The sequence below is a fragment of the Lynx canadensis genome, chromosome C1 (genome assembly GCF_007474595.2).
Source record: "Lynx canadensis isolate LIC74 chromosome C1, mLynCan4.pri.v2, whole genome shotgun sequence".
Lineage (NCBI taxonomy): Eukaryota > Metazoa > Chordata > Mammalia > Carnivora > Felidae > Lynx > Lynx canadensis.
This window is the reverse complement of record NC_044310.1, coordinates 176,026,981-176,052,950: the sequence shown is the minus strand read 5'-3', so window position 1 is coordinate 176,052,950 and position 25,970 is coordinate 176,026,981. Positions and strand designations below refer to the sequence as shown.

The window sequence follows — 25,970 nt, the reverse complement described above, 5'->3', positions numbered from 1 at the left end:
CTGTATGCCCCAGGCATTTTTCAACCTACTGATTCTATGCTGAATCTGCAAGAGCTGTTTGTTATGCTGTTTCTTTATAGGTGGGGTCTCTGCTTCCTAATGCCCTTAGGCTGTCCCAGAGCCACCTGCTGAGTTTTATAATTCCAGGCTTTAAGTCCTGCTGGTTGTAACAACTCACACAATTTGTCCATTCTCACTTTCAAAGCCAAATGAATGTTATGGAGATTCATTTAACCTGTGCAGGCTAACTATAATGAGTATTTTTAAATGAGAAAATACATCAGAAAAAGCTATAGTGATGCATTAATATACTGAAGTAAGTCTGTATTAGTCATGGGCTGTGTATGGTGTTGTGAGAACATGAGCTCTAGAGCCAGACTGCCCATGTCCTAATCCTGTTCCTTCACTTCTGGTGTGTGACAAAGGTAACCTCTACATATATCAGCTTCCTAATATTTAAAATGGTGAACAACTGTACTTATTTCATAAAGTTGATGATGGTTCATTGGTATCCGACATGCAAAGCCCTCAGAGTACCTGGCATATAGTATATTTATTTGAAAAATAACACACACACACACACACACACACACATATATATATACACATACATACCTACATATATAATGGATTCATTTTTTAGTTAACATGTAATAAATGTCCACTGGGCTGTATAGCTTAGAGACTAAGAATAAAGTCCTGGAGGGCAGGGGCTGTGTCTGTATCACTGGTCTGCATCTTCAGCACTATGCATGGTTCCTGGCAGGTAGTAGATGCCTGAGTTAATGAAATCAGACATATTTTGGTTCCAATCATAGTTCTGTCATCTATAGTCAGCTGCCTAGGTTACTTGACCTCTCAGCTATAAAATGAGGAGAACTTCATAGTTTTGTTGGGGGCGGGGGGATAAAGTATTCATGTAAGTACTTTATAATATGTCACATACTGCATCACAGGTGTTTGTTGTTAGCAGGAATTCAAATGCTGACAGCCTATGGAATTGAGAGTTTGAGATGTTAAATTGTGTATGTCAGCCTATTCAACTGTCTGTCAAACTATAGCTAGAAAGCCCTGCCCAGGAAAGCAATCTGTATCATATCCATTTCATCACTTCCTCCTCTTCCTGCTAACTAAACAAAAAAAGTTTCTAAGTCTTCTTTTGATTGCTCTAGTGTGGAAGGCACTGTTGGATGGCTACTCACTAGCTATTCCTTTCTCTCTCGCTCTCAGAGCCCCAGTTTATTTGGAATGAAGGGAAAGATTAGATTTTTGTTCCCAGTCCTTCATTCCCTTTCTGTAATAGAATTATACATCTAAACCTTTTGGTATGTGACTTTGTAGCAATTTCCACTGGAGCGGGCAGAATATATATCCTTGCCCAGTTTGTGTTGGAATTGGCCAGGGAATTTGTTTGGCAAATGGAATGTTACTGTACATGACATTAGCAGAGACTCTAAATGTGTGTGATTTTGTGATTATCTGGCTTCTTGCACACCTACCATTTGCTATGAGACTATTCTAGGGTCATCAGTAGTGCCAGAATAAGAATATGCATGGGGCAGACATGAAAACACACACAGTCTGTATTCAAGCCCAGTTGATCCCAGCCAAACCCAGCAGAATTACAGATGACCTACGTGCCGTGAGGAACAGATGCCTGTTCTTATAAACCACTAAGATTTTGGGAGTTGCTTATTATGGAATATTATCGCAGTGAAAGCTGGCTAATATAGGCACTGCCTGTATATAATATATATAATATTATATAATTATATACATATTAAATATAATATATACATATACATGTATACATACATATATAATATGTATATATTAATTATATACATACATATTAAATATAATATGTAATATAATACAGGCACTGCCTGTATATAATATAGTCTGCCTACCTCCAGAAGATTAATCATAATTAATCTAAGCTAATCCTGTTGCCCTTTTCCATACAAAAGAATTTCCCAGATTCGCATGGAGCTAAATGTGGCCAAATGACCCAGTCTTAGCCAGTGAAATGTATAACAACTACTGGGGGCTTTTAGGAAAGCTTTTGTCAGGGTGGCATTGTAGGGGCTGAAAGTGGTCTTTCCCTTTTCTTCTTTGCTTGAAGTTTCAGTGGGTATCTTGAGACCATAATTTGAAAACACAAAGATGGAAAACTAACAGCTAGCTACACATGATGGAGCAAACAAATAGAAAGTCTAGGCTCCTGATGACATGGCTTAGTGGTTGACCAACATCAACAACCATCTATCTCTACACTTTAGTCGGATTTTTTGCTTCTTGCTTTCCAAGTCATTCTTGACCTACTATCACTGAAATAATGTCAATTTCATCATCTTAGTCACTATTTCTCTGAGGTAAGTGAGGAATAAGAAAAGGGAGCTATGTGATCACAAATCTCCTCACACAAACCTTAGGAAACCTTATTTGTTAAGTTATTAGAACCTGGTGTATGTATGTGTGTGTGTGTGTGTGTGTGTGTGCGTGTGCGTGCGCGTATAGTTTTGTTTGCTTGTTTTTCCTGTGTTGTCTCTTTGTAAGAAGGTTTGTAATAACAATGAACAATTAGCTGATGGTTACTTTTAACCAAAAATGTGGTGGCGACTGATTTGGATATCGTGTGCTGGCCAAAACTGGGGACCACGATGTCAAATTGTTATTTCTTAAAAAGAAGCTGTGTCAACCATGGAGTCACACTAAGAATAGCTCTTACAGAGTTGCTGGTGGGTGGGCTTCCAAAGGTATTTAAGAAATATGTGATGTGTGCAATACTACCATCTTCAACTTGCACTGGGTGTATCCTCACTGTAAATTTGGAGTATGTGTGGATTGCTACCAAATGAAAAGCAAAGATTGCCAATAGAGTACTACCTACAAGGTTTTCCTCGGCTGGGATGAATGAAGAGTCAGGTCTGTGAAGCAAGGAACTTGATGCCTACACAGGTTAGTCTTGGAAAAGTTCTTTATAATGTTGGAGACTGTTCATTTTGTAAGATCAAATGTGGGATAGAGGCAAATTGTCCTTGTTAAAACAGTAAATTCAAGCTCTTTTCAAAGCTAGCCTCAGAAGAAGACATTAGACAGACACCTTTAATGAGAGGAAAAACCTATTCTTAGTGTTATGCTTCTGTAGAATCCCTCAGTCTTGGAAGCAGCAGCTGTGGGCAAGGGTGCAGCCTCCGAGCCAGCCAACAGCATAAAGCTGACCTGTCCAACCAGCACTTTTCCTTTACATTGGCCAGCAGACTCAACAAGAGGGAAGGTCAACACAGAAAACAAAGACAAAATGGACAAAAGAATGCATAAAAAATCCTTGATATCTTTCCTTCTTTGGTAGAAAATAAGACTTCTCTGATTTATGGAAGAACCTCAAGGATTGATACTAAGCATGACATTCTGATAACTGCTCACTACTGGCTGTGTGGTAATTGCTTACTGTGCTTGCAGGACCCCAAAAATAAGAGGAACTGGAATGTTTTCAAGGAGTACGGGAAACAGGGTAGCCAGTAATGGTGTCTGGATGCATCATAAATTGAAGGCTGAATTTTGAAAACTTTACTCCCTCATCAAAGAGTTTGGTAACCAGTAAGTTGATCTAGTTAATTGTAGGACTATCTTAGTCTATTTGGGCTGCTATAATAAAATACCATAGACTGGATAGCTTAAAAAGCAAACATTTATTTATCACGGTTCTGGAGACTGAAAAGTCCAAGTTCAAGGTATTGAAAGATTTGGTGTCTGGTGAGGGCCACTTCTTGGTTCATAGACAACTGTCTTCTTGCTGTGTCTTCCTAGGATAGAGGCAAGGGAACTTTCTGGGGTCTGTTTTATAAGGGCACTGATGTATTCATAAGGACAGAGTCTAATCACCTCCCAATGGCCCCACTTCAAAATATCACATTGGGGGGTTAGATTCAACAAATGAATTTTGGGGGAGACACATTCAATCAATAGCAAGGACAAATGAAATTATCACTGAAGTCACAAAAGGAGACTTTTGAATTGTACTTGAAGGTGTTCCAAATCTCTTGAAAAATGAAAAGGAATTAGTGATTTTGAAACTTAAGGTCTGGTTACCAGTAAGAAATTTTAGAGATATAATGCCTTACAGGTTTGATGATCTGGTGGCCAACATTCCATTGTTTGAGTACATGAGATGAGATGGTGAACTGCATTTTTTCCTCTAGGCTACCAAACTACTTTGGCCAGATTGGGGTCCCAAGATGTATGGTGCTTGTAGACTAATTATTCTGGAAGATCAAAAATGTGGAATATCATCTTTACTGAGACATATCTGTTGCAGCTGGTGTCATGGTCTATGTGGAAATTTCAAAAGGACAGTGACTGAGAAGTCCTTAAAACTTTCCAAGATAGAAAATTTCATGAACTCATAAAAAAGCAATTTATTGAAGGAAAGGAGAAGCCAAGAACCTTCTGGTACATACATACCACTAAAGACACAGAGAAGTTATTAGCATTTCTTTAAATTTTTTTTTTTTTCAACGTTTATTTATTTTTGGGACAGAGAGAGACAGAGCATGAACGGGGGAGGGGCAGAGAGAGAGGGAGACACAGAATCGGAAACAGGCTCCAGGCTCCGAGCCATCAGCCCAGAGCCCGACGCGGGGCTCGAACTCCCGGACCGCGAGATCGTGACCTGGCTGAAGTCGGACGCTCAACCGACTGCGCCACCCAGGCGCCCCTATTAGCATTTCTTTAAAAGTTATCAGAAAAGCAAGTTCAGGAAAACCCAGCAACCATGATCTTACTAATCAGATCTGGTGTTTAGACCTATCACTAAGAAAACATCTTCATCAAGAGTATGAAGTTGAAGGCTGGGCAATTGTAAGTTTCTCAGAGATGTGGTAATTATCCCAACAGGAACTCCATATGAGGTTCATAACTTATTTAGCTGTATCAAGTGGTTGATGATTTTGTTTCTCAGAGCATGTTAAACAATGTTTCTGGCTTACTAAGGAATTCTGTTATCTGTCACAGACTCATACCAATCATGAAGATAAATTATAGGTGAAGGATATTATCTACCATGCAGTGAAAGATGCAGTAGCTATACTAAAAGCCAGCAAATCCATTTTCAACAAACCCTAAAGGCCCCAGGGATGCTGTAACCCTGGCACAATGGAAATGATTTATTGGTAGCTGTCAAAACTTTTCAGGAAGGATTTCTGGAGATGTTAAGAATCAAGTTACTTCATTTTTAAAAACTGTGCCTGACTTTTGAGGGTACACTGATAATATATATCTCTAGTGTTTGCAGATGCTAAATGTGTATATGTAGTGAATATTTACAGAGCATGCATCCTTAAACTGTGACTTCTTACCTAGTATACAAGTGCAGAGCTTTTACCAAGCTGCAAAAGCAAAACCCCTTACCAGCTTTGGATCAATACCTGTGGTTATCCCATAGCTACTTATTTGGATAGTTTAGACGAAATGCATTTATAACTATCAGGAATCACTTTGCACAGTTTATTTGGGTTGAATTTTTTTCATGTTTGTCTAAGTAACCCTCCTCTGCATTTTAAGATTCAAAAGAGCAATGGAGGAAATCAACAGCTAATGATGGAGTTTTTATTATATTGCATAAGATTGACATTATATAGTAGAAATCAATCAACTGGGAGGTAATTATCTTTTTTTTTTTTTTTTTTTTAGTAGCCAACACTTTTTTAAAATGTTTATTTTTGAGGGAGAGAGAGAGAGAGCATGCATGAGCAGGAAGGAGAGGGGCAGAGAGAGAGGGAGGCAGAATCCTCAACAGGCTCTAGGCTCTGAGCTGTCAGCACAGAGCCCAATGCAGGGCTCAAACCCACGAATTGTGAGATCATGACCTGAGCGAAAGTTGGATGCTTAACTGACTGAGCCATCCAGGCACCCCAGTAATCTTTTTTAAATAAAATTTTTTACTTAAATGAAGCTTTGCTGACTTTAAGTGTTAAGTGTTTTGCACTATTCACATAATAAAATTTGCAAAATATCTTTGCTAAAAGTAATGTAGCATCAAACCATGTAAGGTAAAAACTAATATATTTGCAGAGAGAAATAAATTAATTCATTATCATGATTGGAGACTTCAATACCCCTCTGTCAGAATGGACAGATTCAGCAGGCAAAAATTAGTAAGGACATAGTTGAACTCAGCATTATCAATCAACTGAATATAATCAACATCTACTGACCACTTTATCCAAAATAGCAAAATACATATTCTTCTTAGGCTCACATGGAACATTCACCAAGGTAGACCACATTCTGGATATAAAACACGCCTTAACAAGCTTAAAAGAATAGAAATCAAACAATACCTTCTCTTAGACCACAATGGAGTTAACTAGAAACCAAGAACAGAAAAAGATTAGGAAAATCTTCAAACATGTGGAAATTAAACAACATACTCTTAAATAACACACTGGTCAAAGAAGATATCTCAGGAGAAATTTAAAATTACTTTAAACTACATGAAAATGAAAATGCAATTTATCAAAATACATGGATGCAGTGAAAACAGCACTTAAAGTGGATTAATATATATACAGCATTAATATATATATTAGAAAAGAAGAAATTTCTACAATCAGTATTCTAAATTTCCACCTTAAACTAGAAAAAGAAGAGCAAATTAAATCCAAAGTAAAAAGAAGAAAAGAAATAATAAGAATTAGAGCAGAAGTCAATGAATGGAAAGCAGGAAATCAATAGAGAAAATTAATGAAACCAAAAGCTGTTTCTTTGGAATGATAAATGAAATTAATAAGCCTCTAGTCAGGCTAATAAAAAAGGACACAAATAACTGATATTAAAAATGAAAGAGAGGAAATCATTATAGATTCCTTAGACATTAAGAGATAATCAAGGAATAGTATGAACAACTCTATGCCTACAAGTTTGATAACTTAGATTAAATGGATCAATTCCTTTAAAGGCATCATCTGCTAAAACTCACACAAAAAGAAATAAATGAAGCAAATAGGCCTATATTAATTAAAGAAATGAAATCAGTAGTTAATAGACTTCCAAAACAGAAAGCACCAAGTACATTTGTGTATTCTACCAAACATTTAGGGAAGAAACTATACCAACTCTCTACAATTTTTTTCAGAGGAGAGAAGCAGAGGGAACACTTCATAACTCATTCTATGAGGCCAGCATTACTCTAACACTGAAACAAATAAATTGCAAGAAAATAAAACTACAGATGAATATCTCTTATGAACATAGAGGTAAAAATCTTCAACACAATATTAGCAAATCAAATCCAGTGATGTATTATAAAAAGAATTATACACCATCACCAAGTAAGATTTGTCTCAGGTATTCAAGGTGGTTTCAACATTTGAAAATCAACTGATGGAGAGCCAAAGCATAAGCGACTCTTAAAAACTGAGAACTGAGGGTTGATGGGGGGGTGGGAGGGAGGGAAGTGTAGGTGATGGGCATTGAAGAGGGCATCTTTTAGGATGAGCACTGGGTGTTGTATGGAAACCAATTTGACAATAAATTTCATATATTAAAAAAAAAATCAATTGATGTAATCCATCACATCAATAGGTTAAAAAAGAACAATCTAATGATTGTATTAATAGATACAGAAAAAGCATGTGACAAAATCTAACACTAATTAATTATATAAACTCAGTAAATTAGGACTAGGGAAACCTTCCTCAACTTGATAAAGAATACTAAAAAAAAAACCCCAAAACTAAAAACAACAACAACAACAACAACAACAACACCCAACAGCTAACATCATGCTTAATGGTGAGAAACTTGAAACTTTCCCACAAAGATCAGGTGCAAGGCAAGGATGAGGATGTTCCCTTAAACCATTCCTTTTCAACACTGTACTAGAAGTTCTAGAAAATGCAACATGACAAGAAAAGGAAATATGTACAGATGGGAAAGGGAGAAATAAAACTTTGTTCACAGATGACATAACTGTCTATGTAGAAGATCTGAAAGAATCAACAAAAAACTCTTGGAACTAATAATCAATTGTAGCAAGGTTGCAGGGTCCAAGGTTAATATACAAAAGTCAACTGTTTTCCTATATACCAGCAGAGGACAAGTTGAATTTGAAATGTAATTTCAAATTAACATAATACCATTTATATTAGTATTCAAAAAATGAAGTAATTAGATATAAATGTAACAAAGTATGCACAAGATTTATATGAAGAAAACTACAAACTATGAAGTGCATCCTTCTCAATTTGATCTGTTAATTCAATGCAGTCCCAGTCAAAATCCCAGCTAGTTATTTTGTGATTATCAACGTCCTTAATCTAACGTGTATATGGAGAGGCAATGATCCAGAAGAGCCCACACAATATACAAGGAAAACAAAATTGGAGGATTGGCACTACCCAACTTCAAGACTTACTATAAAGCTACATTAAGACTGTGTGATATTGGTTAAAGAACAGACATATAGACCAGTAGAACAGAATAGAGAGCCAAAAAATAGATGTTAGCTGATTCTTGACAAAGGAGATATCTTTTTGACAAATGGTGCTGGAACAATTGGATTTCCACATACAAAAAAGATGAATCTAGACAGACCTTATACCCTTCACAAAATTAACTCAAAACGGATCACAGTCTTAAATGCGAAATGCCAAACTATAAAACTCCTAGAAGATCACATAGGTGAAAACCTAGATGACCTTGGGTATAGTAATGACTACTTAGATATAACACCAAAGGCACAATCCATAAAAATAATATTTGACAAATTAGACTTTATTAAAATTAAAAACTCATGCTCTGGGAAAGACGATGCCAAGAGAATGAGAAAGCCATAGTCTGGGAGCAAAATATTTGCAAAAGACATATCTTATAAAAGACTGTTATCCAAAATATAAAATAACTCTTAAAAGTCAACCATAAGAAAACAACCTGATTAAAAAATGGGCCAAAAACCTAAACAGACACCTCATCAAAGAAGATATTCAGATGAAAGATAAGCATATGAAAAGATGTTTCACATAATAAGTCATCAGGGAAATTAAAACTAAAACTATGAGAGACCACTGCATTCTTGTTAGAGTGGCTAAAATCTGGAATACTGATAGCACAAAATGTTGGTGAGGATGTGGAATGATAGAACTCTCATTCATTACTACTGGGAATGCAAAATAGTACAGATACTTTGGGAAGTCAGTTTGGTAGTTTCTTACAAAACTAAACATACTTTTACCATATGATCAAGCAATTGAACTCCTTGGTATTTATCCAAAGGAGCTGAAAACTTATGTCTACCCAAAACCTGCACACAGATGTTTATAACAACTTTATTCATAATTGCCAAACGTGGAAGCAACCAAGATATCTTTAGTAGGTGAATAGATAAATAAACTGTGGTATTCCCAGACAATGGCATAGTATTCAGCACTAAAAATAAATGAACTATCAAGCCATAATAAGGCATGGAGATATCTTACATACATATTACTAAGTAAAAGGAGACAATCTGAAAAGGCTACATACTGTATGATTCCAACTGTATGACATTCTGGAAAAGAAAAAACTATGGAGACAGTAAAAAGATCAATGGTTGTTGGGTGCTGTGGGGGTGAGGATGGGAGAGATTAAAAAATGTCATCTTAGATTGTCACGTACTCAATTAGCCTACCTGCTGCTGCCATTTCCCAGTATTCAGTTTATGCCATATGGCAACAAGTGGGGCTTCAGTGCATCCTTACACAATTTCTTCAACTAGACTGGTTTAAGAATCTTTAACATCCTCATATCCTAAGAAGTTGAATGAAAGATACAGCAACTATTACAATAATTGACATGACATCAGCAGTGTTGGGTGCTTACATAAACTTATACAGAACTTATTTAGTGAAAAGGATTCTGGCTTTGTAATAAAAATATGAATTAGAATTTGAGTTGTATCATTTATTCATCATATGACTTTGAATAAGTTACTTAACTTCTTTTGGCCTATACTAACCATCCTTCTGCCTACTGTATAGTTACAGATACCAGTGAGGTATTCAATGGGCATTGTATTTGGTAAACTGCAGAGGGGTCTGGATAGGTAAATCTCTATTAATAGTACATGTCCTCAGAACAGATGTGTGCACTGACAGAGTGAGACAGCAATTTGTATGTGGTTGTTCTGGGGCAGAACATCTGGTTAGAATCTTCTCTATTTCACATGAAGCTTGTCTATATGTGATGATGATGGGCCTGCTCTAAAACTATAAACTGCAGTTTCAGATCCCACTGGCCTATAGCAAATAGACCATATGCACGGTTGCAACTTAGGGAGAGGGACTGCATCTTACCTTTTCACAGAGTATAAACCCAAAAACTTGTTAAGTGAAATGAATTTTGGGGCACCAGAAATTTCCAGGCACTTTTGGTATAATTAAAACATTGTGGGTCTTTTCAGGTAAATAAAACTTCCCTGGATTTTGTTTTGCTCCAGTAGAAATCCCTAGCTTATTTGCACTCTTCACATACCATAAGAATTAGATCTGTATGTATTTGTCTGGTTAATCGCTCTTATCTGAAATGATAATAAAATTTCTTTTATATCCCTGAGAGAGCCAAATGGTTACACAACAGACCAGGTCCCTAAGTTAGGCCACAGTGTGCAGATAAACCGATGGCAGTGCTATCTATCTCCATATGAAGATAAGGTATGAAGCCCAGACGTTGGCAACACCTCTTGGTCATAAAATCTAAGATACATGGGCTATATGGCCCTTGGAGATATTTTATTCACTCAGACTGATTACATTTCTAAGAAGAGTATTTCAGGAAGGCAGGAGACAGCTGCATTCTACACTTTTCATCACCACTCACCTATGGAGCATCCAGATATTTGCGTAAGACATTTGACTTTGCTCTCTTTTTGATACCCTTGGAGGGGGGTGAGGCTAGTATACTTATTATTCACTAGAAGGTAGTTGACATGAACTCTGTCTCTGATCCAGAATACCTTATGTGCATATTCAGCATGAAATAATAAAGATAAATATTTAAAACCCAGTGGTTTGGGCATAATTATAATACTGAATTTCTAGTGCAGGGGAATGATGGGCAAGATGTGGCCTGAACTGTATATGTCTCACCCAGCCCCACACCTAGTTTAGGAAAAAACTTTGAGTATGGGGCAGAGCCTGCAGTGAGGGAGAATTGAAAGGCTAGGAGATTACAGCACAGCTGGGACCTGGGGAGGGCGAGAGATCTCCACTCCCAGAAGGCACGTGGTAACAAGTTAAAGAGGACACAGGAGTGAGGGGTCACAAAACTTGAAGATGAGGTTTCTTTGGTAACTTATCTGCTGCTCTTCTAGGAGCTACACCCCTGGGTAGGGGTAGAGGAGTTCCAGAGGCCAGAGGGAAATTTGGGTGTGTGTCCCCTCACGTCTAGGGAGGCTCCTCCCCCCAGCAGCAATAGGTCCTCCAGAGAAGAACTATCTTAGGAAGAGCCAGGAGGATGCCCAGGATTTGCACACCAGCTAAGGCTATGACAAGTTTGAGAAGAGGTAAGAAGGAGACCAAAGGGCCTCCATAGGGTGGAGATGGGGCAGAGGTAGCGACCATTCGACCACAGCACAGCTAGCTAGGAGAGGCAGAGGCCCCAGCGCCGACCCAGCCTGGTCAGAGGGAGGACCCTCCAGAAGGGTGCTGTGTTAGCTGGCTGTGGGAACTGCAGCGGATAAGGGTGCTGGTCCATTTGGCTCTAGGAGCCTCAAATGTATCTCAAACCTCCATTCTGTGACTTACTAGCACTGTGACCCCAAGCAACTCACCTAACCTTTCTGGGCCTCAGTCCTACCTGCAAAAGAGAGATAACAAGACTACATTTGAATGTGTAACTGAATCCTAAGGTGAGGATTAGATAGCACATGGTGAGCCGTAAATAAATGGTAGGTATTGTTCTCATTGTTTAGTCATTATTGTACCTGTGGGGCCCTTAAGAAAATTGGAATTATTTCTGCAATGAGTTGTTTCATGTCTGACTGTCCCTCCACCCCCTTTCCCCAAACATGCACACACATCTAGATGTAAACACCCAGAGAGCAGGACCAGGGCCACTGTCATTGTGGCATGGGCAGAGATAGTTGTCAAATCTTGCTTCTTTTTTAATTGTATAAGGAATTCTGCACACCATAGAAGGCTTCCCCAGTCTATTAACATATTCAACAATGAATTATTGCTATCAAAATATTGCCATCTTTTAAAAAAAGTATCCCTGCTTTATTCAAGTGGAAATTTGTCCTTAAAGAAAGGGTAAGATTGGCCCAGGGTCACACAGCTGGTGAGTCACGGACTTCAGCCAAGGGCCTCTGTTTCCAGAGTCTATTCTCCCAAACATTATATTACATGGCTATACAAATAGATTTAAAGTAACATTTTTTTTCTCATTACAGTAATTCAATTGAGAACAGATATAATGCTTCATGTATGAATCATGCATGAATCATACTAATTTTGATTAGTCAAAATCTATCATGAGTAAACACCTTTTAAAATTATTTTTACTATCTTAATTGCAAAAGATATTATATAGTACTCTTGCAGTCAAGGACTATAAGAGCTGGAAGTCACCTCAGAGATGACAGTCTCCTTCCACTTTACTGATGAGGAAATGGATGCCATGGAAGTTTAAGTGAGTTTTTCAAGCAATTCAGTAGAGCCACTATGACTGAGTCAGGGGTTGAGCTATACTTTCTTTGTGCTCCAAGAGCATCCTGGCAGTAGATTCCATAACATCCTGAATCAGAAATATGGACCCCTAGTAACTGGCATACAGATTGCTCATGCTAGAGTTCTTCCAAAAGATGTAGAGATATTCAAGGTGACTTAATTTCCCATTAAAAGAGGACTTTGAAAGTGTTAGGAGACAAAGGCAAAATATGGAATAGCAATTATTCTTGGTACAAGATACTCCCAATTATTGGACATACCAATTAAAGTTCTATTTTCTGGGTAGTTTGATCTCTATAGCCAGTCATACATCTCTCTGCTCCTTTATTTAAGGGACCTGAACATATTGGTATATTTTGTAGTGTTCAATGTAATGTTCAACGTTTTCTTTAGGTTGTCTCATAAAGTCACTAGGATTTCTTCTACCAAGGTTATGAATTGGGGAGATGAGAGGAGTGTTACACATTGGATACCCTGGAGGGTAGAGTGAAATGGATTTAGGTATATTAAGTTAGCAGAAATTCCAAAAATCTCCCCCATTATAGGGGAGACAGTGTAGAAAGGCAGAACAGATTATGTCACATAGTGGGAACCATTTGAGCAGGAGTGCTTACTGCCTTGAATGCAGGAGGCAAGGAAATGGTAAAGATCTTAGAATTCAACTTGGAGGACAAAAACTGGTTCAAAGGCAATAGAATAGAAAGGCGAGATAAACACAAAGGAGGATAAAGGAGCAGAGAGTAAGAGGATAAGCAAGGAGGGGTGTTATCAAAGTTGAAGCTAGATAAATTGCTTGAGAGGAGGTTGTAGCTGGGAAAGTTGAGGGTAGTTAATAGTTTAGGAGGAAAGAAGGAAGTCATCAAGAGGCATATCAGGTGAGGAATCTGGGCAGTTCGGATGACAAACCTGTCATCAGATAGCTAGACAGGTTGCAAAGCACTTAGTCCTGCAGCAATAGAGATAGCAGAAGTAGAATTTTTACAAAATTTTTTGAAATTTAAAAAATTTTTATTTGGAAAACCTTCAGCCTATAGAAAATTTGCAAGAGAGCATTAAATATGCATGTACCCTTTACTTAGATTTACCAGTGGTTAACATTTTGCTAGATTTGCTACTATCCTCTCTATGCATCCTTATTTATTTTTTATTATTTTTAATTTTTTAATGTTTATTTATTTTGAGAGAGAAATATAGAGAATGAGCAGGGGAGGGGCAGAGAGAGAGGGAGACAGAATCCCAAGCAGGACCCGCATTGTCAGCATGGAGCCCGATGCAGGGCTTGAACCCACGAACTGTGAGATCATGACCTGAGCCGAAATCAAGAGTTGGGCAGTTAACCAACTGAGCCATCTATGCATCTTTATTTAACAAAACATTTATATTACCTGTGAATTTTTAATGGTTTATATCACACTTCACACCTAAATATTTCATCATATATTTTCCGAGAATAAGGGCACGACTACATTCACTTATCACCTTCAGGAAGTTTAACATTGATATAATCCTATGTCTAAAATTTGTATATATGCAAATTTCCCCAGGTGTCTCCAAAATGTCCTTGATGGCTTTTTCCTCTCCTCCAATCCAGTATCCAACCAAGGATAACACATTGCAATCAGTTGTTATGTCTATTGTCTCCTTTAGTCTATAATAGTTCCCTAACTTTATTTTCATTCAAAACTGCCATTTTTTACTCCACATCAGTTGGTTTGCAAAATGTCCCTCAATTTGCACTTGTCTGTTTTCTCATGGTTGAATTTAGATTAAATATTTTTTTGCAGCAGTACCATATAAATGGTAGTATGGACAATAAACTATGTGGTAAGTCACAATGCACCAAAGTCCTATAAGCCTGCTGCTGATTCTACTTTTCATCTTGAATATGTGTTTTGGGAAGAGCAAAAGGGATATGCTAAAAGCAGATCTAGACCTCCATGACATAAATTGGATTCATGTCAAAATTCGACCTCACTCTGTGCTACATATAGCTCAGGAATCGGAGGAGTGGTTTCTATTACTGATAATCAAATCTTTTCCATTTTAGAGCTTATACTTTGTATTTTCTTTTGTCTTAAAGGAACCAATTTATAAAACAGATACAATATGTTTGTATTGTATCAAACAATATGTTTGTATTATATCAGATAAACATCAAGAATTAGCCTCAGGATAGATCTGAGTCTTGCTGTGATTCATCTTTAAGTGAAAGTGAAATCCTTCCACTTTCAAGGCAATACATTTTAGCTAGAGTGGCTAAATCTGCCAACTAGTTTGCTTAATGTTTATGTAAAAACTTATATTTTTGTGAAGAGCTTTATCATACATGATTGTATTTAGTGCTCACAATGATCCTATGAGGCTGGGAGATGAGTGGAGCCTCAGGAGATTCGGATGGTCCTAATTTCCAGTGAGACTCCCATCTTTGCTTGTTGAGACTGGTTTGCAGCCACACACACACTACCTTCCCCTCTGCCTGCCTGAGAAAGGTTTTTGTTTCAGAATTGGTTACTGGAAAGATCAGATTACCAGAGAAATAAGGTTAACCGAGATATTTAAATCCACAATTTTTGTAGAAAAAGGCCAGTTCTAAAACAAAAATCTCACTTCAATTTGTTGTTTTAATTGCATGCTACTTGATAAGTGAAGATATTCATTTGCTCATTCAGTTTTCAAACTTTCATTTGGAGCTCACTTTGCTAGATCTAGGTTGACAAGTTGGATATGATACCTGTTAGGATACATGAATATTTGCATGTCCTGTATTCAGGTCTGTATCCAAAAAGATTTAATATCACTTACAGAAATACATGTGGCTTAACACAAAACAAAGTAAGAAGAGAAAAAGTAAGTAAACACAGTTGGGGGTGAAAGGAAAAGAATGCCAACAAGATTCATAGGTAACACCATGTAAGCTGTGGGATTTTGTTTTAAACGTTGAAGGTACTTCATGTAAGCATGTTCCTATCAAGGGGAAAGGAGAAAGTGAAAATTAGAAGAGTAAGGGGTAATGATTGCTGAAGTAAAGTCCCAAGCAGACTGGAAAGAATGGGATAAAACCAAGAGGGTGGGAGTGAGAATTAGTCCCTCATCAACTCAAAGGATGTGCTGGTATACAAGGATGAAGCAGCAATGGTTTTTGTCAGTGTGGAACACAAAGTAAGCCAACCCCTTTTCTTGGTACCGAGGAATGTGGGGAGTGGAGAGCAGCCTCAAATATCCAGTGCAGCCCTATATTCTAAGATTGAAAAACCCAATCTGTATTCAAGTTTCTTTAGCTACCCCATTGACAGACTAAAATTCATGGACTGTGTTGCCTATGTTGCAGAATATATAACTCCTCATTGATTTCTGGGAGTACTTGGAGCCTGGGAAATAGATTTGATTAGATAGGACAAAAACTGTAAACCTACCTTTTCATCATCTTTACCTTATGGTCTCCTTCATTCAACAAATATAGGTGCTGCTTATGTGTCACACAGTCTGCTTCCTCATTCCAGTTTTTGCTTTTGTTCAGTTTCTGTGGAAATTACTAATGAGGATCTCTAATTCTGTTTATCCAAAGGATACAGGAGTGCTGATTCATAGGGGCACATGTACCCCAATGTTTATAGCAGCAACAATAGCCAAATTTCAACAATAGCCACTTTCAACAATAGCCAAATTATGGAAAGAGCCCAAATGTCCATCAATGGATGATGAATGGATAAAGAAATTGTGGTTTATACACACAATGGAATACTACTTGGCAATGAGAAAGAATGAAATCCTGCCATTTGCAACAAAGTGGTTGGAACTGGAGGGTATTATTCTAAGTGAAATAAGTCAGTTAGAGAAAGACAGATATGTTTTCATTCATATGTGGAATTTGAGAAACTTAACAGAAGACCATGGAGGAAGAGAAGGGGAAAAAATAGTTTCAAACAGAGAGGGAGGCAAACCCTTGAGACTCTTAAATACAGAGTACAAACTGAGGGTTGATTGGGGGGGGGGGCGCAGGGAAGAGGGGAAAATGGGTGATGGGCATTGAGGAGGGCACTTGTTGGGATGAGCACTGGGTATTGTATGTAAGCAATGAATCATGGGAATCTACTCCCAAAGCTAGGAGCACACTGTATACACTGTATATTAGCTAATTTGACAATAAATTATATTTAAAAATATAAAAATTATATATATATTATATATATATTATATATTATATATTATATATATATATATATGTATGTATATATTTTAAAAAAGGAGTTCTAATTCTAATCTGTTCTCTTGGGTAAGGTCTGCAGAGATTCAGGTCGAGTGCATCTCAAGCCTAAGTAGGTACAGGATCTTCTTTCTTATTCAGAAATGAAATAATCTTTTAAGCTGCTTGTTTGCTCTTGTCTAGCACCAAAGGAGGCTGTAATTAAATCAGCAAAGCCACACACACACACACACACACACACACACACATATATATATATATATATTTTTTTTTTTTTTTAGTAGGACTAAAAGAATTCTGGATATGTTTGAGAGCATAATTTGAGAGGGGGGGAAAAAGCCTTAGAGGACCATCTAATGAAATACAGCCCTCTTAGTTTACAGGTAAAAAATTAGGTCCTCAAATAAACTTAATACAAGCACATACCTAGAAAGAGGCAGGGCTGGAACTAGTAGTCTTCTGACTCCTAGACCAATGATCTTTCTGGCATGAGATACTGCTCACCAGATAAAGATTGGCTAGTGGACTCATATTTCAGAACTGCAAACAGGCATTTCTGAGGGAACAAGAAGTTTAAATTTACCTTCCTATGTGAGCTAGAATATAATATCAATATTTACATTTAAAGTGATTGTTTTCAGAGCACTTATATTCGTCCTTCCGTTAAAGTAGGCAACCACTGTGTAGCAAGGATTATCAAAACTCCACACAACAATGGGAGGAACTGGTGCACTTTCATGTCTGATTATTTCATTTTGTGAACTAAGTGCTCTGATCTCTCAAGGAGTTTCCAAGGCAGAGGTATGTTATGCCTGAAGATGCAAAACTAAGATAGCTATAGCTCTATATATTTATATACAGATACCACAAACTTAGTACTTGTAAGATCAGATTCTTGGCATTTGGGGGGCATGCGGTGGGAATGGGTGCTGTAATATACCACTCTGGCTCTTAGTTTTGTGGTCACAGAGTACCAGAGCTGGAAGAGATAATTTTATTTAATTATGCAATTTAGATGAAGGAACTGTGATTCAGAGAATACGTGGTTTGCTCGTGGTTTTAGAAAAGCAAAAGCAATTTTAACAGTTCAGTCATTGATTGCATCTCTCTGGTCGATTCTACTCTACTCACATTATCCCCTCTGTGGTATACTACTATCAACTTCTAGTTAGTTTCACTTCACTTTTATTTCTCCTTAATCTCAATGATAAGTAATCTACCTGGGATCCTAAGTCCTTTCTGGGTCTTATCTTTTACTCTTTCATTTAGGGTTGTGTGATGTTACAGTATCTTGACTTTGGTGTTGTTAAGACAATTTTGCCATTTTCACGGCTGCCAAGAAATGCAGCTAACAGAAGACAGCACAATTTTCAGAAGTTATAGTTCAGATAAAGCAGCCTCATAGAAAAATCAGTGCCTTAGTTAATTTTAACCAAATGGTTATGCTTAACATAATAGGTTTCTTTCTGTTAAAGACTCCATTATAGTCATAGTACAAAGAACTGGAATTATTTAAGACACATTATTACAACATAACATATTTTATAGTTTCTTTACTGGTTGCTAGTCTATGAGAAGGAAAACAACAACAAAGAGGAACATCGTTCCAGCACAATAACAATGAACTTATTCTAGGGTGCCTGGGGGGCTCAGTCGGTTAAGTATCCGACCTAGGCTCGGGTCATGGTCTCATGGTTTGTGCGCTGAAGCCCTGTGTTAGGCTCTGTGCTGACAGCTCAGAGCCTGGAGCCTGCTTCAGATTCTGTCTCTCTCTCTCTCTGCCTCTCCCATGCTCACGCTCCATCTCTGTCTCTCTCTCAAAAGTAAACAAACATTTAAAAAAGTCAAAAAACAATGAGCTTATTCTAATTAATATGTAGGTGTTCAGTTAGCTTAGACTTTTCGTTAAAAATTTGCATATAATCAAGTACCTTGTGTGATACAATATCTAAATTTTATATACGTTTCCTATATTTGGAACATAATAGCACTAGTCAGATAATCAAAGCCATTTGTATAGGGAGGGAGTGCTTCATTTTACAGATGAGGAAGCTAAAGTTTAGATTAAAGGACTTCAGCCAGGTCACAAAGCAAGCTAGCTAGTTCTTGTCTGGGGCTAGGACAGTCTAAATCTGAGCTCTCTATTCTGTTGGTTTCTTATCACAATTCCTCCAAAGTTACAGATGCATTTGTAATGCTAACTAGCTGTCTTAAGTGTCTGGGACACAATGTACTGTTCTAGAAAGAGCACAGGATTTGGGATTTGATGGGGAAGGGTTTGTGTCTTTGCTCCACTTCTTGAGAGGCCAGTGATTTAGATACAACTTACTTCCTGTCTCTGGAGTCAGTTTCCTCATTTGTCAAATTGGGGTGACTACCTGACATACGGAGTTGTCGTGGAGAAAGTGTGATGTGTGTGAAATGCGTGGCATGTAATAAGTGGTTAACATGTTGTTCATCCCACAGTGGGGTGGAGATTGTCTACTTCCTGACGTACAGCCTGCTCTCATGAAAGCACCAAGTAATGGGTTCATGCTGGACAGATAAATTAGATACAATGAGGGAGGAGAGAATGTGAATTATCTTTATTAGTTCACTTATTATGATGGCACTAGTTTTGTGTGGGGGGAATAAAACCCTAAGGGCCAGAACTATAAATCTGCTGGGTAGGTCCAGATTTTAATGACTAGAGTGGCCATTTTCCTTTTATATGTAGAAATGCCTTTGGAAAAATAAACTTTTTTTTTTAATATTAGAGGAGGATTAATTAGAATAATTATTCACAACAGTGTTGTCATGTTTTAGTGTTAGAGTGATCAACTTTTTAGAAAAAGTAATGAAATCCACACTTACAAACCAACTATTCAGATTGTATAATCATTATTTTTAAAATACATGTTCCAAATTTACTTTATTTGATTTGAAACTCTGGAATCTTTTATATATAACTGCAAAAATAAGTATTTCTTAAACTTGGAAGTACCATGTTAGTGTCTGAATATAGCAAAATAATAAATTTATTTGTAACTATGCCAATATGTCCCATTCCCTAGGCTGGAGAGCAGGCTGGGAATACTGGAATCCTGGTCATCTTTACCCCAGCTTGCTTTGGGCAGGTTCCAGAGATAAGCAAAGTCAAGGTTATTGTCTCTCCCAGTTTGTAAAGCAGGGTGTCACTATGAGAGAAGAGGCCATTGTGTCTACAAAAGGCAGTCCATAAGAATAGAGAGCTCTGACATTATTTGAGTAAAGTTCAAGTCTAAGGGTGTCCCTGCAAACAATGGAGATTTTGGTGGTACACAATTAAAAGAGGGCTTGTAAGTAGCTCCATGAGTGCAATAAACTAAAACATAAACCAAATAGTTTACGAGAATCAGGAAAAGAGACAGCTAAAAAGAATCCTCCTGGGATCAGAATAAACCTCAAAATCTGACCTCAAAATTAACCCTGCAAATGGACCTAAATTCAATGGACTAGATTATGGAAGAATGAATGCTCCACAGAATGTAAATAATATAAAATAGATTTGTGAGTCTTGTGATTCTTCAAAAAGTTAAACACAGGCTTACCGAGTAACCTAGCAATTCCACCCTTGGGTATATACCCAGGTGAAATGAAAAAAATGAAAAATGAAAAATGAAAAAAATGCTATGGCATGAATGCTAAGTGGAAGAAAGCCAAGAAAGACCACATATATGATAGGATTCCATTTATATGAAATGTCCAGATATACAAGTCTATAAACACAGAAGTATTAATGGTTGCCAAGGGTGTGGGGTCGGGTAGGTTGGGAGAAATGGGAAGTGATTGCTAATGAACCGAGTTTTGGGGTGACGAAAATGTTCTGAAATCGTGGTGATGGTGTACAACCCTGTGAATATTCTAAAAAACTCCCGAATGTGCACTTTAAATAAGTTGTATAGTGTATGAGTTATATCTCAATCTAGCTGTTAGCTAAAAAAACTGTATAGGCCTTACTTGGATACTGATTCAAACACACTAAAAAGCCATTTATAGCAATTCTGTTAACATTCTTCGAAATGTGCTCTTATAATTTGTCTACTTGACTGTTCTGACGACACATAATGCTACATTAGTTTCAAGGGAATAACATGGTGATGTGACAACTCTATACATTACCTTATGCTCACCATAAGCAATCATCTGTCACCATACAAACCTTACAGTATCAGTGATTATATTCCCTAAGTGGCACCTTTTATCCTCATCATGACTTATTCTATAACTAAAAGCATGTATCTCCCACTCCCCTTCACCCATTTCACCCATTCCCCCAACCTCCTTCCCTCTGGCAACAATATGTATATTCTTGCCTCCTTTGTTATAGATTAATTGGCCATATAAGCATGGGTTTTTTTTTTCTGGGCTCTCTACTCTGTTCCATTGATCTATGTGTCTTATTTTTGTGCCAGTTCCATATTGTTTTGATTATTACAGCTTTGTAGTATATCTTGAAATCTGGGAATGTGATACCTCCATGTGTTCTTTCTCAAGATTGTTTTGGCTATTTGGGGTCTCTTGAGCTTCCATATAAATCTTATCATTTAGTCAAATTCTGTGAAAAATGCTGTTGGTACTTTGATAGGGACTGGATTAAATCTGTAGATTGCTTTGGATAGCGTGCACATTTTAATATTCTGCTATTCCATGTGCATGGAATGTCTTTCCATTTATTTGTGTTGTCTTCAATCTCTTTCATAAGTGTTTTATAGTTTTCAGAGTACAGGTCTTTCACCTCCTTGGTTAGTTTATTCCTAGGAATTTTATTATTTTTGGTGCACCTGTAAATGGGATTGTTTTCTCAAGTTCTTTCTGCTACTTTATTGGTAGTGTATAAAAACACAGCTGATATATGTGTATTTTTTATCCTGCAACATTACTAAATTCATTTATTATTTCTAAAAGTTTTGTGGTGGAGTCTTTAGGTTCTATGCATAGTACTGTGTCATCTGCAAATAGTGATAGTTTAACCTCTTCCTTACCCATTTGAATGCCTTTTCTTTTTCTTGTCTGGTTGCTGTGGCTAGGACTTCTAATACAATGTTGAATAAAAGTGGTGAGAGTGGACATCCTTATCTTATTCCTGTTCTTAGGAAAAAAGCTGTTTTTCACCAGAGTATGATCTTCACTGTTTTCTATATATGGCCTTAATTATGTTTAGGTATGTTCCCTCCATACCCACTTTGTTGAGATTTATCATGAATGGATGTTGAATTTTGTCAAATACTTTTTCTGTAACTATGGAGATTATATTTTTATCCTTCATTTTGATAATGTGGTGTATCCCATTGATTGATTTGTGAATACTGAATTTTCCTTACATCGGCCATAAACTCAATTGTGGTGAATACTCTTAATGCATTTTAAATCAAGTTTGCTAATATTTTGTTGAGAATTTCTGCATCTATGTTCATCAGAGATGTTGGCGTGTAGCTTTCTTTTTGTAATGTCTTTGTCTGGTTTTGGTATCAGGATAATGATGACCTTGGAGAATTATTCTGGAATCTTTCCTTCCTCTTCTACTCTTTGGAATGGTTTGAGAATAGACATTAACTGCTCTTTAAATGCTTGGTAGAATTCATTTTGGAACCCTGGACTTTTTTGGAAGCTTTCTTGGTTACAAATTCAATTTGTAACTAGTAATTAGGTTTCAGGTTTTCTATTTCTTCCTGATTCAATTTTGGAAAATTGGTTCTAGGAATTCATTTTTTCTAGATTGTCTGATTTATTGGCATATAACTTTTCACAGTAGTCTCTTATAATCCTTTGTATTTTTGTGGTGTTGGTGGTTATGTCTTTTTTGTTTCTGATTTTGTGTCCTCTTTTTTTCTTGAGGAGTCTGGTTAAAGGTTTATCACTTTTATATTCTGAATCAGCTCTTGGTTTCATTGGTATTTTCTATTTTGTTGTATTTCATGTATTTCTGCTTTGATCATTATTTCCTGTTTTCTACTACACTTTGTTTTTCTACTTCCTTTAGGTATAAGGATAGATTGAGATTTTTTTTTTTTGAGGTAGGTCTGTATTGCTGTAAATTTCCCTTCGAACTTTCACTGTGTCCCAAGGATTTTGGACAGTTGTTTTCATTTTCACTTGCCTCCCTTGTACTTCCTGATTTCCTCATTAATCCATTGGTTATTTAGAAACGTGTTTAGCTTCCATGTTTGTTTTTTAGTTTTTTTTTTTTTTGGCGGGGGGAGGATTTTTAGTTTACCATTGTGGTTGGAAAAGGTGTGTTATAGGACTCCAATCTTAAATTGATTAAAGTGTTGTTTTGTGGCCTAACATGTGAACTACCCTGGAGAATGTTCTAAGTGCACTTGAAAATAATATGTTCTGGGGCGCCTGGGTGGCTCAGTTAAGCGTCCGACTTCCGCTCAGGTCATGATCTTGCAGTCTGTGAGTTCAAGCCCCGTGTCAGGCTCTGTGCTGACTGCTCAGAGCCTGGAGCCTGTTTCAGAGTCTGTGTCTCCCTCTCTCTCTGACCCTCCCCCATTCATGTTCTGTCTCTGTCTCAAAAATAAACGTTAAAAAAAAAATAAAAAATAATGTTCTGATGTTTTTGGATGGTATGTTCTGTATGTATCTGTTATATCCATTTGGTCTAACATGTTCAAAGACACCATTTCCTTATTGATTTTCTGCCTGGATGAACTATCCATTGATGTAACTGGGGTGTTAATATTCCCTACTCTTTTATTGCTGTCAATTTCTCCATTTATGTCTGTTATTTGCTTTATGTATTTAGTTGCTCCAGCATTGGGTGCATATTTACAAGTGTTGTATCTTTTGTTGGATTGATCCTTTTATCATTAGGTAATGTCCTTGTCTCTTGTCATAGTCTTTGTTTTAAAGTCTACTTTGTCCGATATAAATATTGCTACCCCAGTTTTATTTTTTTATTTCCATTTGCATGAAGTATTTTTCTACCTATTCACTTTTGGTCTGTGTATATCCTTAGGTTTGATAGAAGTCTCTTGCAGGTAACACTTAAATATGTCCCCCCACCCCAACCCTGTATTTGGATTGACAAATTTAGACCATTGAAAGTAATTAATAGGTATGTACTTATTGTCATTGTTGTTTTCTGGTTTTCTTAGTACTTCTTTGTTCCTTTCTTCTCCTGCTTGTTTCCTTGTGATTGATGATTTTTAGTGTTATAGTTGGCGTTCTACTTTTTTGTGTCTATTACAGGTTTTGGGTTTGTGGTTACTATGAGGTTCATCTATAACATCCTAAATATATATCAGTCTACATTAAGTTGATAATCACTTAAGTTCGAACACATTCTAGAAGAACATTTTTACTCCCTCCATGTTTTATGTATATTTTATATCTTTATTCCTGATTTTCCTATTTCTAATTATGTTCTTTTTCACTTAAAGGAGTCCCTTTAACATTTAAAAAAATATTCATTTTGAGAGAGTGCATGTGTGAGCAGGAGAGGGGCAGAGAGAATCCCAAGCAGACTCCATGCTCAGCGCAGAGCCTGACCTTATGACTGTGAGATCATGACCTGAACCAAAATCAAGAGTCACTTAACTGAGCTATGCAGGCACCCCTTAACATTTAAGGCCTGTTTAGTGGTGATGAATTCCTTGAACTTTTACTAGAATTTTGTTTTTTACACCTCTCCTATTTTGAATAGCCTCCCTAGGTAGAGTATACTTGGTTATAGGTTTTTTTTCCCTTTCAGCACTTTAATTATGGCATGCCACTCCCTTCTGAGCTGCAGTTTCTGAAAAATCAGCTTTTATCCTTATGGGGTTTCCCTTGTACTTAACTATTTGCTTCTCTCTCACTGCTTTTAAAATTCTGTTTTAATCTTTCACATTTTAATTATGTGTCTTGGTATGGACCTCTTTGGATTCATTTTATTTGGAACTCTTTGTGCTTCCTGAACCAGACTTCTTCAGGTTAGGGAGTTTTCAGCTATTGTTTCTTCAAATAAGTTTTCTCTTTCTCTTTTCTTCTGGGGCCCCCAAGAATGTGAATGTTTTTGGTTTGATGTTGTCCAACATGTTCCTTAACCTATCCTCATTTTGTAATTTTTTTTTCCTGTTTAGCTTGAGTGCTTTCCATTAGCCTGTCTTCCAGATGGCTGATCCGTTCTTCTGCATTTGCTAATCTGTTAATTCCATCTATTTTTCATTTTAGTCAATGCATTCAAATCGAATTGGTTTGCTGAAGTTCTGAGTTCTTCCACTCTTCTCTCCAGTCTGGTGAGCATCTTTATGATCATTACTTCAAATTCTATCAGATTATTGCCTATCACTATTTCACTTCTCTGAGGTTTCATCTTGTTCTTTCATTTGGATCATATTCCACTGTCTCATTTTGCTTCATGTTGTGTTTGTTTCTATGAATTAAGTGGATCAGCTACTTCTAAACTTGAAGCAATGGTCCTGTGTATGGTCATCTTTTGTGTAAACTGTGAATGCCTGTTGACTTTGGCATGGGCTGGGGATGCCCTGGTGGGATGGCTGGGCCTGGAGTGTTCCAAGTACTTTGTACCTGTGTCACCTTGGCAAGATGCCTGCAGCTACAGGCGTACTGACCAGGGGTATTCAGTGTCACACTGGGGCCACCTTGGTGGGATAACTGGAGGTGATGGGGGCTATGGATCTGGGACTCATTAAAGTGCTAAGCTGGTTAGGGTGCTCTGACCTTGCTCCCATCCATGCTATCAATATGGAGGGAGAATATAAACCATGACACTCACCAAGCCCTCACTTGGAGTGAGGGCAGCAGCTCTCCTACTGGTTGACAGAGTTCTAGGGCTGAACACTTTCTATTCTAGTTGCTCTTTTAAACCATGGCTTTTTTCCTGTGCTCCAGGGCAGACAAAACTGTTTGCATGCAATTCCTCAGTACTATTCCTCTGCTGCAGTTTGCAGTGTGGGGAGTAGATGTTCTCTCCATTACTGTGTCTCTGTCTCTTTGGCTGTTGTGTATGTGGTTTATCTTTTGTTGTGCAGAAGCTGTTCAGTTAGTCCTCAGGAATTGCACCAGAAATATGTATAGATTTGGTGTGTCTG

The 25,970-nt window shown here is 37.3% G+C and overlaps 1 pseudogene; it reads left to right on the top strand.

The window, feature by feature from the left end:
• The first annotated feature begins 2,594 nt into the window (after positions 1-2,594).
• On the top strand, positions 2,595-25,571 carry LOC115519888 (annotated as a pseudogene).
• Positions 25,572-25,970: the final 399 nt, after the last annotated feature.